Raw genomic sequence first — 16,874 nt, forward strand, 5'->3', positions numbered from 1 at the left:
GAAATTTGTTACACTATATATCTGAGGAGATGAAAAATCACAATACTAATAATATCAGTCCAATTCTAGGGGAGGATGGCAATGATTCAACTCAGTGGGTGGGGGATGTATGTGGAAGATTTTTTGTTAAATCATCATACAAAATAATGAGGGACAAAAGGGAGGAACAATAGTAGCTTAATAATATTTGGATAAAAGGACTTCCATATAAGATTTAACTTTTTCATTAGAGATTGTGGAAGAGGAGAATAGCCACAGAAGCCAATCTAAGAAGAATGAATATCAACATTGTGTCCAAATGTTTTTGTTATGATTAGTTTCAACAAGAGATTATGTCCCATCTTTTTCTAGCAGCTCCCACAGCCCAAAAGCTATGGAAGTAGTATATTTCATGTGCAAGTATTAAGATGGACAACATGAATATTCACTAAGTAATCACAAGTTGGTGGCATGCAGAAGGCGTAGGAAAGCTGAGAACAATACTTAAAGCTATTCCTCCCATTCTATTGTAGGAATTATGGAAGAAGAGAAATTCAAGATGTCATGATAAGGAATATAGTTATGAAAGACATTTTTATCAGTCTAATTACTATATATCAATTCATTAAGCTTAAGTATCCATGGTTGCAGGTTCCAAAAGATTGGGGGGAATAGCTTAAAGTCTTCAAAAATACAAGCAAAGGTTATATTATCTTCCAGTGAGATGGAAATTTCTAGAGATTGCGGGGGTTAAGTGTAATACAGATGGGCTAGTAGAGGCAATCCAGGTGAAAGTGCTTATGGATTCTATATTAGACACACTCGGCAGAATTTGATATTTGCAGCAGCCAAACCCGTAGGCATTGATACAACTATGGAAGAAGAGACAATGAGGATGCTTAATAGTTTGATACAATGTAAATATAGAATGCTTTAGAAGGTTATACTTGGAACTGATTCACTAAGTTTAAGAAAGGGAAAAAGACATTGTTTCCAACCCAAACTATACCCGAAAATTCGAAGCCACACCTAAACAATACTAGTGACCTATTACACACCTAAACAATAAAAAAGTAAAACTATTTACACTCTGTCAGGCTACTACCACTTGCATGTGGTGGTCATTTACACGCGCTGCCACGTCAGCACCACATCAGTAAAAAATATCATTTTTTTTATAGTTAAGGTATGTAATAGGTCACTTATATAGTTTAGGTGTGGATTCGACTTTTCGACTGTAGTTTGAGAACAATTATATAGTGAAGAACCATTAAAAGGATGGGAAAAACATAAAACTACTATAAAAATTGAATTACTAAATAAAAATAGCATAATAACCCAAAAACCATTAACATATAATTTTGACGATTTAAAAGAATTTAAAATGCATATAGATGAATTATTAGAAAAACAATATATACAAAAAAGTAATAGTAAACATAATAGTCCAGCATTTATAGTAAATAAACATAGTGAACAAAAAAAAGGAAAAAGTAGGATGGTTATTGATTATAGAAATTTAAATGCAAAAACTACAACATATAATTATCCAATACATACCAATTGTAGGGGAGTGCGGATATCTGACGTATGAAATAGATTTATTAGGTGTCTAGTGAATCTATTTTTCTTTGTGCGTGGATATTTCTTAAATTTTGTTTCAATATCTTTTAATGATTTACTTTTTTCGTAAGGTATATTCATTAATTTGTTTATTATTTTATCCTGTAGTAATTGCAGAGTTACAAATTTCTGTATAATAATTTATCCTAACTGTACTGTAATGTATATCTAATTCTAAATTTTCAATGTTATTTATTATCTTGTGTTGTTCTTCTCGTAGTGAGTTTTTTAAATTATATAAACTATCACATGTACTTTTTTCTAAGTTTTCTAAGGTTTCTTCTATCCATATTAATTTTTCTTTTAGATTTTCCATTATTTCCCTAATTCGGTTTCTATAATTAATTTCATTATTTAGATTATCTTGATTTTCTCTAGTTTTTCTAATATATTCTAACATCTCTTATTCTGTATAATATCCTTCTAAGTAAATTTCTTCGTATAACTGTTCTAGCCAATTTATGGTTTCAATTTCATAGTCTATTACTTTTTCTAATATTATTTTCTTAATATCTATTATTTCTATATCTTTAAGTATATATAAGATTAAAACTTTAAGATAATCTAGGTGATCTATCTTTAATATTTTGTAGTTGTTTGTTTTAGCCTTAGTAGTTTTTGCATATTTTTATTAAGAAATTCTATGTATTTTATATCTTTATTTTCCATGTATTTGTCTATATTTATTTTTATCTGTTTTTCTAGTAACTGTATGTTTCTCATATCTTTCTCTAAAAATTCTATGTAATTTATCATGGTAAGTATTTGTAAGAGTAATTAGGTAGGTATGGTATATAATTTACTCTAGTCATGTAATATTTGCCAAATGTTTTTTCTAATATGATTTTTCTTATATCTACTACTTTTATATCTTTAAGTGCATACAAAATAAGTATTTTAAATTTATCTACCATCACATCAGATAAATAATTATTCATTTTTATAAAATTGCTTTTTTCAAAATATTCCCTTCAACCATGTACATAGCAAAATATGGTCATCTTAGATTACTATATACTAGATTATTCTTAAATAATACGTTCTTCGGTCACTATTAACATGGTAATCTGGATACTTTTTCCCTTAAACAGCACCTCTACTCTGGTTACTCCCCGCCACGGCTTCTTGCCTCATTGGTTTCACCTTTAGGATGGCATAGTTCTTAGGGATTTTTCTCCGTTTCCACTTTGTTAATAAACTTCTTAACATATTATTCTTCGAATAATTCTACTATAAAGTAACTAATATGAATTTATTTTATCATATCATGATTGTTGGGAATTATGAATTTAGCTTTTCATAATCATAAATAAATATACCTGTTCGGGTAGTTTTGATATTTCTGAAGTTTGTTCCTCCATAGCTTTTTCCATTGAAATATGTCTGTTTTTAATTGACTGAGTAAAATATTTATTGTGGAATGGAGAGAGTATTTGCTTCAACGCATGAAGGCTTGCTTTACAATGCCTTCGGCTTTCTTTATTTATAGAACGAAAGAAACAACTTTACATCTTTACATTAATGCAAAAAAAACAAAAGCTACTAAAAAAGTCAAAAAGACTATTTCCTAGGTACCTAAAAAGTCTACATAAGAATAGTAACTTACAAAAAGTCTACATAAGAATAGTAACTTACAATAATTCCAATCCTTTTTCGTAAAGAATCTATACAATATATAATTCTTGTCGTCCGTTGATTTTGTCGTATCTGCTATATCTCCATTATTGCTTCTTATCTTATCTTTTCGGCTGGCATTTTGTCTTCTTGATTTTTATTCTAGATGTACTTCTGGAATAATGTTATCTTCTTCATTACATCTTGAACATTGGTGATTTGGATATTTGTGTCCAATTATTTTACAATACCTTGTCAGTAGTCCGTCTGAAATAAATTCTTTTTTAATTGCTCTTGCGGTAGATTGTTTTTCTGGGTTAAGTAATGTCATTATCCATTGTCTGACATCTTCCATATCTGCTTGTCGTAGCTCTTTTGAATTAGAGTAAATCATTTGATGATCTCTGGAATAATAGCTCCATATTGGGTTTCCATTAGTATAATTATTTGCTAGTTCTTGGATAATCGTAGCTAGTCCAATAAGTCGTTTATTTACGTAGAAGTGGAGTATCTCGATTCTGGGTATCTCCGGTTGCTGTGTAATATCTTCTGGTATGATCATATCTCTAGTTAGTCCTATCTTTACAACTTGTATAACTGGTTTTATTTTGTCATATAATATCTCTGCCGGTGCAGTATAACACTTTATGTAAAATAGATTTCCTTTCGTTATCCTTTTGTAGGTGGTGAATATCTTGTGTAATTCTTTCATAGCTGTTAATTCTTCTCCGTCTTGGGTGTATATGGTGTTTAACAGTCCATAGTCAAAACAAGTTTTTACTAGGCTTGGGTTAGTTTTGGGTAGTGCAATTAGTTTGTTATATCCTTGTAATTTTTGGGTTATATAGTTGGTGTTTGGTTCTTCAATGTTTGTAGCTCTGGGGTTCTGGTTTAGAAAAGTTTGTACTCTGTAGATATTTTCTATGTATTTCTGGGCTGTGTAGTTGTAAATTTTTTTATCTTGGTTTGGGCTATCTCGGTATGTGGTAACTTGTGGGGGTATAAACAAGTGGTCTTTTTGTGTTTTTGGTGTAAATGATTTTTCAAATATTTTATTCATATTCATATTCTGGTATCTTGGTCGATTAACTCCTTTGCTTGTACCTGCAGAAGTAGATTGATAAATGTTATGGGTTTTATGGAGTGTCCCAACGTCTCCTTCTAGATCTGGAACTTTAATGTCTTCTGATCGACATAGCTTTGCACACTGCTGAGTTAGCTGATTTGTAGCTATAGACTTCAGTTTATCTTCATTAGTCTTTAGCTTTTCTATCTCATTACCCATACTATCCACTTTCATTGAAAGCGTAGTTAGGGTGTTAAGTATTTTTTCTAGAGTATCTTCTTCTATTATTTCAGTCTGTGTAGCTTTGTCTTGATATGTAATCTGCAATAATATTTTTGTTAGTACTGATCACTTCAATTGTAAATGTCAAATTTAATATATTCAAGACTAGTCTCCGAATCTCTTTTGTTGTAACTGAATTTTGTATTTTCTTTGTTAACCACCAGCGTACCTGTGTATTATCTATTCGTACAATAAATTTGTTATACACAATATATGGCTCAAATGCTAACAAACATTTATATAATGAACATAATTCTTTCCTATTTATTTCCCATTTTACTTCTGTCTCATTGAACGTACCTGAGTAGTATCTACAATGGTGTTCTATTTTTTCTGCTTCATATCGATATTTAAGTACTCCTCCGTAACTATATTCACTAGCATCTGCTTCTACTATATATATAAATTTTCTATTTTCATCTGGAATTTGTAATTTTGGTAATTCTTTACAAAGTAATTTTATTTTTTGAACTTGTTTTTTATCTTCTTCATTATAGTTATATTCTAAATCCTTTTTTAATTTTTTCTGTAGTGGTTTTAAAGTTTCTGCTAATTTTGAAATATATTCTCTTACTTGGTTTACTAATCCTAAAAATGATTGTAATTTCTTCTTTGTATCTAATTCTTCTTTCGAATTTATTATTTTTTGTACTATAGGTTGTTGCATTTTTACTCCACTTTTATCTATTTGTATTCCTAAATATTCTATCTGGTTTTTCATAATTTCAGCTTTCTTTTCGCTTAGACTTATTCCCGATTTTTCTATTATATCTGTAAACTGTTCTAATAATTTTAAATGTTCTTCTTTGGTTTTTGTATATAATAATATATCATCTATGTATACTATACAATTAGATAATTGTTTAAAATAACTATCCATAAAATGTTGATATCTACCTGGTGCATTTTTATATCCAAATGGTAATACGTTCCATTAATAAAATCCTTGTGGTACCGTAAATGCTGTTAATTCTCTAGATTCTTCTTCTAACTTTAGGTGGTAAAATCCTGATTTACAATCGAATTTGCTAAAATAATTATATCTTTGTATTTGTCTTATTTTTAATATCTTATTTGGTATTGGATAATTATGTGTTGTAGTTTTTGCATTTAAATTTCTATAATCAATAACCATCCTACTTTTTTCTCTTTTTTGTTCACTATGTTTATTTACTATAAATGCTGGACTATTATGTTTACTATTACTTTTTTGTATATATTGTTTTTCTAATAATTCATCTATATGCATTTTAAATTCTTTTAACTCGTCAAAATTATATGTTAATGGTTTTTGGATTATTATGCTATTTTTATTTATTAATTCAATTTTTATAGTAGTTTTATGTTTTTCGCATCCTTTTAATGGATCTTCACTATATAATTGTTCTAATTTTTTCTTAATTATTTCTATTTTATTTATTGAAAATATAGTTATTTCTGTTTTATTTATCGAAAATACTACTAGTTCTATTGTATATTCAGTATTTTTTATATTTTCTAACTTTTGTGTAATTTTTTCACTTCCTTTTATCCAATCAGTTTTCTTTCTTATTTTATTATTAACTCTTTTTGCTCTTACTTTCTGTTTACATGGTGTTGTAAACCACCAGTCTGTTTTAGTTATTATATGTGGGTATAATTTATCTAAGAATGACATTCCTAAAAGTATATCTTTTGATGTTAGTTCATAATTATAAATTTCTTCTATTGTTAATATCTTATCTCATACTTGTATTTTTACATTCCTAGCTTTATAAGTAATTAAGCTTCCTTCATTATTAAATCCTTTAACTATTATTGGTGTTTTTAATTTATCCCATTTACTTTCTGGTAAGCAATTATATCTACATAAATTAGCTTCTGCTCCTGTATCTATCATAGGCGTATAATATCTACTGTAATATCCTTCTACTACTATCTTCATTAATACATATATCTTCATTTCATGTTAATGCTCTTCTTAAGAATAACTTTTCTTTGTTATATGTTAAGGTTAATTGTGTATGTTCTATATTATATGGTTTTACTTGTTCTAACCATTTTATTCCTAATATTATATCTGCTTTTTGCATTTTTTTCTTTTACTTCGAATTCTATTTTTATTTTTCTAACTCCTATTATTATTTCTTTTTCTGCTATATTTTTATATTTATTAAACTTCTTGGTAGATCTGGGCACATATCATTATCAGTCTTTATTTCTTCATTTTTTACTAGATATTTTGCTATATAATTTTCTTCTTGTCCTGTATTCAAGAGTATTAGATATTCTTTTTCATTTATTTTTCCTGTTATGTAATATTGGTTTAAATTACTTATTGAATTCGTTTCATAACTTGTTCTTTTTGATGAGCTTGATGATTCTGGTTTTTCATCAGCTATTCTTTTCGTTGTACTTATTCTATCATTTACTATTTCTAAATTTTCTTCCGTATCTATGTCTCTATAGCTATAATCATTATAATCTATCGTTTTTACAATTTGTTCGAATGGGCTTTCTATTCGTATTTTGTTAATCTTATTTTTTCCTGTTATTTTATGTTTTGTTGTTAATACATATAGATTTTTGCATCTTGCTGTAAATATTTTACTTCCTGGGGTTAATTCTATTCCTGATATTTTCCAATATAATACGAGTGATTTATCTATATTTCTATCTGTTACTGCTACTAAATAATTTGCACTTATTATAAATTTAAATTTTTGATATATTAGATTTCCTTTTACGGCAGTTATTATGCTTTTTTCTATAGGTTTTATAATTCTATCATCTGCTAAATATAATTCTACTGGTGTATCTATTCCTTCTCTAAAACATGCTTTTATTAGTATCTCTGTACCTCCAAGGTGTACATATTTTATTGGATCTCCTTTACTTTGTATATCATTTATTTCTTTATTAATTATTCTTTTTGTTACTAGTGGTATACTAGCTTTGCCTTTTGCATATCTGCAGTCTATTACATGTTCTTTTTGGCATACTACATAATATTCATCTTTTTTCCTAGTAAAAATATTTTTTATTGTTGGTATTTTAAATATTTTTTCTACACTTAAATCTAATTCTTTTCCTTTTATTTCATCAAATATGTTACTGTCAAATATTATTTTTTGTTCCGTTCCTTCATCATTTAAATATTCTTCCTTTGTTATTGTTTTTATATCTTCTTCAGTCATTTGATTCATCTATTTCACTATCTATTTCATTATTTATTTCATTATCTGTTTCGTTTTCTGAAATTTCATATATACTATCCTCACTTTCTAATTCATAATCTATATAATCTATGTACATATATTCTGTATTATCTATTTTTATTTTTGATATTTTTTTATTTTTCGGATTTTTAGGTAATTTGCAATCTCTAGCTAAATGTCCTAACTTTCCACAATTATAACAAGTACATTCTTTTATAGATTTCTTCTTTCTATGGTCTTTTATATTTATAATTTTTTACATAATATCTTTTTCTTGGTTTCTTATATTTATATTTTGATTTTTTATATTTCTTATATTTCTTATGTCTTTTTCTTTTCTTATAATATCTTTCTTCACATCCAAATTGGGGTGCTATTTTATTTTTGCAACATGCTAAATTTCTTATTAATGTTTTTTTTATTTTTAATTCTTCTCTATATTTTTCACATAAGTTTCTATACCATTGTTGTAAAAATTTTATTGTTGCTCCTAACGTATCTACTATTTTTGCTTCTTCCCAACTTTTTATTATTTTTGAACTAAATGACTCGGGTAATTTATTAAAATATAATTTTCTTATCTCTTTACTTTCTTCTATACTATATGCTCCTTTATAATAATATTCTTTAAATGCGCAAGTATATTCATCTATATAACACATATTACATATTGCTAATTTTAACATTAAATTCCTATTTGTATCTTTTTCTTTATCTTGTTCTTCTTCTATTGTTGTCGTACTACCAAATTCATCTTTTATAGCTGTTTCATATTTTTTTAATAGTTCTATAGGTGTTAGTTTAGTTGTTGTTGATGATGTTCCTTCTATAGGTTTATTAGTTCTTAATACTTTTTTGTTATTTTCAGTTAAATTTGAAAACCATAGTTTTACTGATCCTATTAGTGTTCTTTCTATATATTCTGGTGCATCTGTTATGTTTATATTATTATCTAATAATTGTTTTGTCATATATCCCATCCATAACTGTATTGTTTTTTCTGTATCTATTACACAGTCTAGGTCTAAAAAATTATAATTTTTATTAATTATTTTTTTTGGTATCCATTTGTCATATTCATTATATTTTTAAAACTTATTCTTATAATATGCGGGTTTTCTTATTTCTGTTGTTTTAGGAATTATATTTTCATCTTCTTTTTTATCAAGAGTATTTATTTCTGTGTGGGTACTTTCTAAGTTTTCCTCATTAATTTCTTGTTGTTTTTCATTGATTTCTAAATTTTTTGTATTTGTTAATATTTTTGTATATGTTTCACTATCTTTGGAATCATAATTATCTGTCTCTGTCTCTTCAACATCTATATTATTTATTTCTAATTTTTCTTTAAATTGATTTATCTCGTTCAGTAATTTTTGTTCTCTATCTTTTTCTTCTTTTTCTTTTTGCCTTTGTTCATACAGCTCTTTTAACATTTGTAGTTCTTTTTCTAATTCAGCAATCCTACTATTTTTAGTTTCTTCTATTTTTCGTATTTCTTCCGTAGTTTGTTGTTTTATTTTTTCTATTTCCTTTTTCCTATCTATCTCTTCATTTTCTTTTTCTATTCTTACCATTGCTGTTAATTTATCTTCTAATTTTAATTCTTCTTTTTCTAACATTAGATATAAATGTTCACCTATTTTCTTATATCTTCTTCCTAGATTAGAAAATACTATTTTTATTTTTAATCCTTCATGATTTTCATATATTTTTTCATCTATTATAAATTCTTCTTTGTTCATTTTATTGTGAACAGTTCATGTTGATATATATATTGTAAACTATCTATTTGTGATTCTAATTTTGATATTTCATCTTTTTGTGTATCTATTGAGTTTTTATTAACTCCGGCAAATATATTATAATGTAATCTTTTTATTCTTATTTTTAATTCTTTATGTTTTTCAGAAATAATTTGTTTTAATTCTTTGTATTGTTGTACTTTATTCATTTTAAATTATATTTATAATATCTTGGCGGATATCTAAATCTAATTTTATTATAATTAGGTAGTATGTGTTTCATTCTCCTAGATTTTAAATGGATTATTAATTTTGATTCAATATTAGATATTAATGTAATTAAGTAAGCTAGTCTTTGTGGGTTTTCTTTTGTTTTATTTAGACTTATATATTCTGAATAATTACTAATTAAAGATTCTTTAATTTTTCTAAAAGCTTCTCTATTTTTAAATGGTCTTTGCATAATTAATTTAATAATTTATAGGTAAATTCTAATAACTCTAACACATATCTCACTTCCGTATTTTTTGAATTATTGGGCTCTGAACATAGGCTAGTCACACATAGCAACACTAAGGATAAAATTAGAGAAGATTAACAATATTTATCATGACTAATTACAGATCCTAAGCATTGCGGTCTCACATCTATGATATTTACAACAATTCTTGCCATCTTCTAGGCTACATAACTATGAGAGCTAAGATACCTAGACTAGGCCATGTCAACTTACAAAAAGGGCCACCAGTAAAAAATGAGGGCCATGGAGTTGGATAGAAAGATTATGTGTAGCCACTGATGAAGATAACCTTGAGAAAGAGTGATTGGCAATCTTGTTTATCCCTTTCACTATTTCACCTGGAACAAAGAATGGTAAGAAGATACAATCGAGAATCGGGAGATGCAGAGGATATAATGTTAAATAGTTACAAGTTATGATTACATTGGTGGTAGTGGCTCAGCACCTCAGCAAAAACAACCATAGATCCTTCTTCTCTCACCGAAAAACATATCTAAAGAAGCATGAAGAGGGATTAAGAGAAACTTCGTACAGTAAAATCTTTGAGAACAGAATAAGGGAAATATATTTGCTAGATGATCGAGAAGAGATCCATCTTTAGTTGATCATCTATAAGTTGATAACCAGAGCTGAAGCAGGTTGAAGGTGGTATTGAAATGAGCTTCCAGTGGTACAATTTATGAAAGGGCATTGGAAGCTCTCATTTTTGGAAAACATACTTTGGACAAGGTCAAGATTTTTTGGTCTTGATCCAAAATTTATTGGGCTTATTTTTTGTTTGGCCTTTTTTCTTTTGGTCTCACTTGAGTCTACTTTTGTACATGTTCAATTTTGCTTTTAATAAATAAAAGGGTCATGCCCAAAGTTACTTAAAAAAATTAAATCATTGACTAGACTACTATTTTGGTTTTGGACTATGATATTACTAATGTTATGCTTTGTCTAGTAACCAAACTAATTATTAGGCTAGAAAGCCCTTTGGTGCTAATATTGTGAGTTGTGATAGTAAGGTCTTTAAAAGGCATATTTATAGACTACAAGTGAAGCTATGCTACTAACCATGCTGAATCCGATAATGATTTGTAATATTCATGCTATATGCATTCATATATCTATGGATAAATTGTCCTTAATGATGAATGATTGGTTATGAAGGTATGATCTTCCTCTCTTATCTTTTACTTTAGCCCTCATGGGGCTTTTCATTTACTTTAATCCTCATGGAGCTTGTCATTTACTTTAGTCCTCGTAGGGCTTGCACTTTACTTTAACCTTTATGAAGCTTATCCTTTATTATTAGGACTAAGGTCGTGAGTATAATGTTGTGATTATTTCAGACATATTATTGGGCCAATATTTATGTTATGATATTGGTTGGATATATGGGAAATATTTATCCTTGTAAAGGATACGGTAGTAGAATATGGGTACATATATCTTTATGTTGCTTATGATGTCATTTACTAAATATATATTTTGATCCATGACTAGACACTATTATTTACTTTGGTCATGAGATATTCCAACCCTTTCTATATTTTTACAATGATTTAGTCTTGAAGATCATTTCGTACAACAAACTTATGAATTTACACTCTTTTATCCACAACTTGAGTTTGTGCAACTATTCTTCATGTCTATGAACAAGTATTAATGGTTATGATGATAATTATACACGGCAAGGCCGGATGATATTGTTATAATGATATTGATACTCGACAAGGCTGGAGGATATTATTATTATGATATTGATACTATAAAAAGCCGAAGGATACTATTATGATAATATTGATACCCGACAAGGACGAAGGATACTATGATGATATTCATACCTGTCAAGGCCGGCGAATGTTATGATGATGATATATATACCCCATTCGAGTCTAGAGGATGTTTGTCATATTGATTGTGTACCTTGCATTTATTATTATATGTGCATCGCCTATCACAAGTATATGCCTATGTCTATTATTTAGCATGGGATGGTTGTATAGATATGGGAGATGACTATGCCTTGTGTTGTTGTGTGCTGATTGAGCATTCCAATCCTTGGGTAGTTGGTGAAAGACATAGGCTTGGATAGGTATTATGTTGTATGGAATAACTGATTACTTGCTCTGTTATTGATATTGTTATTATCGTTGTTATGATCATTATTATGACTAGTTTATGACTGATTGGTTATTGGTTCGGAATTGAGATTTGGGGTATGTTTTTAGCCTCTTCTATCTTACGATATCATTAATACATGATTATTTCATGTCTAGCCATATGGATTAGAAACACTGAGCATGATAGTATTAAATCCTAATAGGATTATAATAAGGAGTAAAAATAAAGATATGATGATCGAGGTTGTACATTGAGGTAACCTAGTATATATATATGTATATATAGCTATAAGTAGCTATGGTATTATTGTATATCCCTTTCTTCATTTGTTGAGATTATACACTCATTTCTTGGCCTTGTATATTATTGTATATTCTTCTTCCGCTCTTCATTCATATAGTGTACATAGATATACGAAATAATGGTGAGACTCCTAAGTATGGATAGAATAAGATAGTGTACCTTATTACTTACTTATTCTTATTATATTGGCCTATTAGATATGAATAGGATAGTTGTTCTTTATTATCTCATTGGCTTGTTATATTATTTTTAGATTCTTGGCTGTAGTTTTCATTTTATTTATATGTTGTATATGTCTTCTTTATCTTTGGAACTCAGTTGGCAGTTGCCTACTAAGTACCATTCATTTGGTACTCATACTACACTTCTACACCCTGTAGATCATAGTATGGGTTATCATCATTGATGTGTGAATTATGTGGAGCTGCCATGCTTTGGAGATACAAAGTGATCTCCTGACATTCAAAGTATTAATTTCCTCCCTCTTATGCATAAACTAGTCTCTATATTTTATTCAAAGATAAGTTATATCAGTGTAATCTATTTTATTTATTCTATTTTTGTACTCTTATTATATTAGAAGCTCTTGTACTAATACTACCAGGTTTGGGGATTTATTGATGTATTTGAACTTTTTTTATATTTATTCTGCATTCTTTCTTTATTCTATTAGGTAGTTTGTTACTAGTCGTTCTAGACTATGGGTTTGGCTTGCTACATGTGCATTATAGTAGCCACCATCGTGACCTAAGAATTTAGGTCGTGAGAAATTGGTATCAAAGCCAAGGTTTCACCGGTGTATTAGTCTAAGAGCTAAGTGTTAGTAGAGTACAGATCGATTTAGAGATATCCATAACCTATCTTCGAGAGGCTATAAGGATATTTTAGGAAATTTACTTCTTGGCTCCTTATTATGTCTCAGCATTTCTATAAAACCCAAACACATCCTTTGAATCTATTCAGTCACAAATGAATGAGGAAAGATGGGTGATAACATGGACAGGTACGGATGAGACTACAACATACATTTCCAGAGTTTTAGTGTAGCGTCGGACTAAAGAGATAGAGGTGGATATCGAAGATCTTCAGTTTCATCCAAAGGATTTAGGACCAATTTAGGCTTGATTTGATTCTCTTGACTACTCCAGCCTTTTGGTTCAGCATTGGGAATCTAAGTTATGATGTATATCTCTTTCATTCAAGGATGACATTTGACTCATTGAGCAGTTCTTAAACGAGAGTTGGGTCTATTGGTGTTCATCAGGGTTCTTTACCAATTCAAACTATGAAATTGGATTTCTCGAGTAGGACATACTTATTTCTATGTGATATCCTTCTCAGTAGGACATTGGTGCATGGATTAGTTGAGGTCTTGCATTGACACTTCATTAGAGTTGGAGCACTTGATAGAAGCTGAGTCTTTCTTCCCTCAGGTTGTTGATTATGAGAGTACCATAGTGGGCATGTATTGAGACTCATGGAAATGATGGCAAGAGGTATGCCATTAGTTTAGCACTATTAGTATTTTATTCAGGAGTGAGGATCCTTTTGGTAATGTTCAACTTCACTTGTAACATATCCTCTCAATAGATAGTATTTCAGACTATGGATAGTTCTCAGATTAGTCATGATGACCATACGAGCAGAGGTCCCATTAGACCTTGCAGAAATTTTTTATATGACTCTTCAGGTAATGGCGACTAATTTGGCTATTAAGGGGCACTATCTCACAATATTTTAGATATTTTACTTAGTGTCAGTTGGGCAGCCATTTGAACTCAGTCTGTGTCCCTTCCATATTGATGCTTCAGGAGTTGTTACAACTATGGAGAGATCAACTACTGGTCTAGAATGTGTCCCCTCCAGAAATTTAGATGTTTAGATCAACCTCGTGATGTTATGGCACTTTCAGTTAGAGATAGTGCGCTTGGAGCCTTAGTTGATGATTATGTTGGTCAGTTCGAGTTGGACCTATTTAGATTTATTTTCCCTGTGTCTGTCAAGCATGTGATTGCACATGTTACCACGATTGGTGTTCTTTTATTCCCCACATTTATCTTTTATTATGTATATTGGGTTTTTTCATACCTATTGATAAATATATTCCTTAATGAGTTCATATTGATTATTATGTGCCTTGTTATTGAATTCATGATTATATGTCTACTCTCGGGGTTTATTTGTTTTAGTAGTGGATGGAGTAGATCTGTGTTTATATCTTTTCCTATGAGTGTAGCTTTTGGGTTTGAGTCTCATTTACCTTGGCATATTGGCCTTACTGTGGCCCTTGAATGGTACATAATATTGATATTCATTTTGGTACCGCCTATCATAATATTGATGTTAATATTTTTATCGCTATTTTTACCACTGCTTGAGGTTATTGATATTATTTCTTGATACAATTGATTCTCGCTAGGTAGTTGTATAGACTAGTGTTATCTAGCTAAGCTTTTATTTTCTTGAGATTTCTATTTAGTAGCTTGAGTAGATATAGCCCGATTTGATGATTTCTTTCCCCTGGCATGGTGAGGTTGATTGTGTTCCCTCTTGGTCAACTGTGTTAGATTGATTTGTGCATGTATTGTGATATTGAAGGAAACTTAACCTTTTATGATTCTTAAGTTGGCAATTTTTCCATATTGCCTATTCTTGAGTTTGGAATTCTTACACTTTCCTCTTGGGTTGCAATGGCATTTTTTTTGGCTATCCCTTTCGATATAACCTACTTATGAGATTGACCAGTTTGAGGTTCATTCTTCATTTGTGGATATTTCATCATCCGATAGCTATTTTAGTATTGATGTTGAGATGTCATGAATTCATCTCTTGGATTTGTTGGGTTTGTTCTCTTGTGATGGTTTCCCCTTATTATTTGTATTGAGATTGGATACTTCTTTCTTTCTATAATATGGTTTTGTCTAGTGAAGTTGGAGACTTAGAGGCTATGGACTTTTCTGTGATTGTTTCTTGAGTTGGCAAATTAAAAGTTCTTTATCTCGAGTTGTTGATTTGTTAGTGGTGGTTTTGACTTTGACCTTGGTTTTGAGATTGGTATATTTCTTCTTTGATGATGTGATTTTTGGGTGGATTTGGGAAATCCCCATTTTACAGTTTTTATGGCTTAATGAGGCTTGGTGGAGTGTTTCTCTTTGATGACATATGCCTATGGATACTATTACCGCTATGAAGTGTTGGATTGATTAGTAGTCAGCTAAAGTTGCATTCCTCTAAGTTGCTAGAGTTTTGCCATTTCTAGTGTGGTTTGCACCCTTAGAGAATTTTTGAGTATATATTGATAGTTAATGCCCACCAACAGATATAAAGTGGGTTATTTTCATTTTCAGCCAGTGATCCATCCTTTGGCATGATTTTTATTTTGTGGCTATATTTCGTACCCTCTAGATGATATAGATTTGGTTTCTTACATTTTCAGCCAATGGTTATCCCTGTGGATATTTTTGTTCTTTAGATATACCTTGACTGTGGCTTGGTATGATTTATCTAAGATATGTTAGATTTGGATACTAAATTCAATTTGAATGGTTGGTAATGATATAGGCATTTTGGTTCAGTTTTGACTTAACACCTTGTAATGTTGATTTGGAAGTAGTGATAAGCTTGGAGTATGAATGCCTACTCATCTTTAGGTTTATTTTGGGTAGTTGAAATCGAGCAATTTAGCCTTAGTATTGACATTTTATCTTGGAGTTGTAGTGTTTGCTTGCAACTTTCATTTCATACATATCTCATTTTAGATTTTATTTATAAGTTGGTTGAGCCTACGCCGTGGTTGCCTTTTGGGTTTTCTCGACATTGGATAGATTATAGTTGACAAGTGTTTAGATGATAGCCCACGGTCTTGATATTGGTTCTTTAAGCTTTGACCTCGAGATTGAATTTTCTTTAGAAATTTTGGATGATATACTCAATGGGAGTAATATACTCAAGTTGGATTCAATGTGGCTTCACTTTTGGTGGATGATACTTCCTAGAGAGGAATGTTCAGGGATGAGTAGTTATGCCTTGATCCTTCTAGATTTCAGTTTGATTTCATCTGAACTGGTTGCAGTATTGGCATGGATTCCATTCCTTGATTATCTCCATTTGTGTGCTTAGATAGCGCCTTATGATCTTTGTCTCATGGTTTCCATATGGAATTTCAGCGGATTAGCTTTAGTTCTTTGATTTATCTATGATGAGATTTCTCAGACGAGACTCATGTGATTTTTCTCCTAGTTTGGATATGACAACACATGTAGGATGGTAAAGAAAGGTTATATTTGGATTTGGAGTCTGTGGTATGACTCATGTCTTGGGATTGTTTTTATCTTGGATAAGCCTTGGTTGGATTATGCTTGTATCAAGATTGCATCACTATGTTGTAGTTCAGTTTGTATTCATCAGCCTATTTGATTTAGTTGGAGGCCAAT

Source organism: Capsicum annuum, chromosome 1, assembly GCF_002878395.1.
Source record: "Capsicum annuum cultivar UCD-10X-F1 chromosome 1, UCD10Xv1.1, whole genome shotgun sequence".
NCBI lineage: Eukaryota > Viridiplantae > Streptophyta > Magnoliopsida > Solanales > Solanaceae > Capsicum > Capsicum annuum.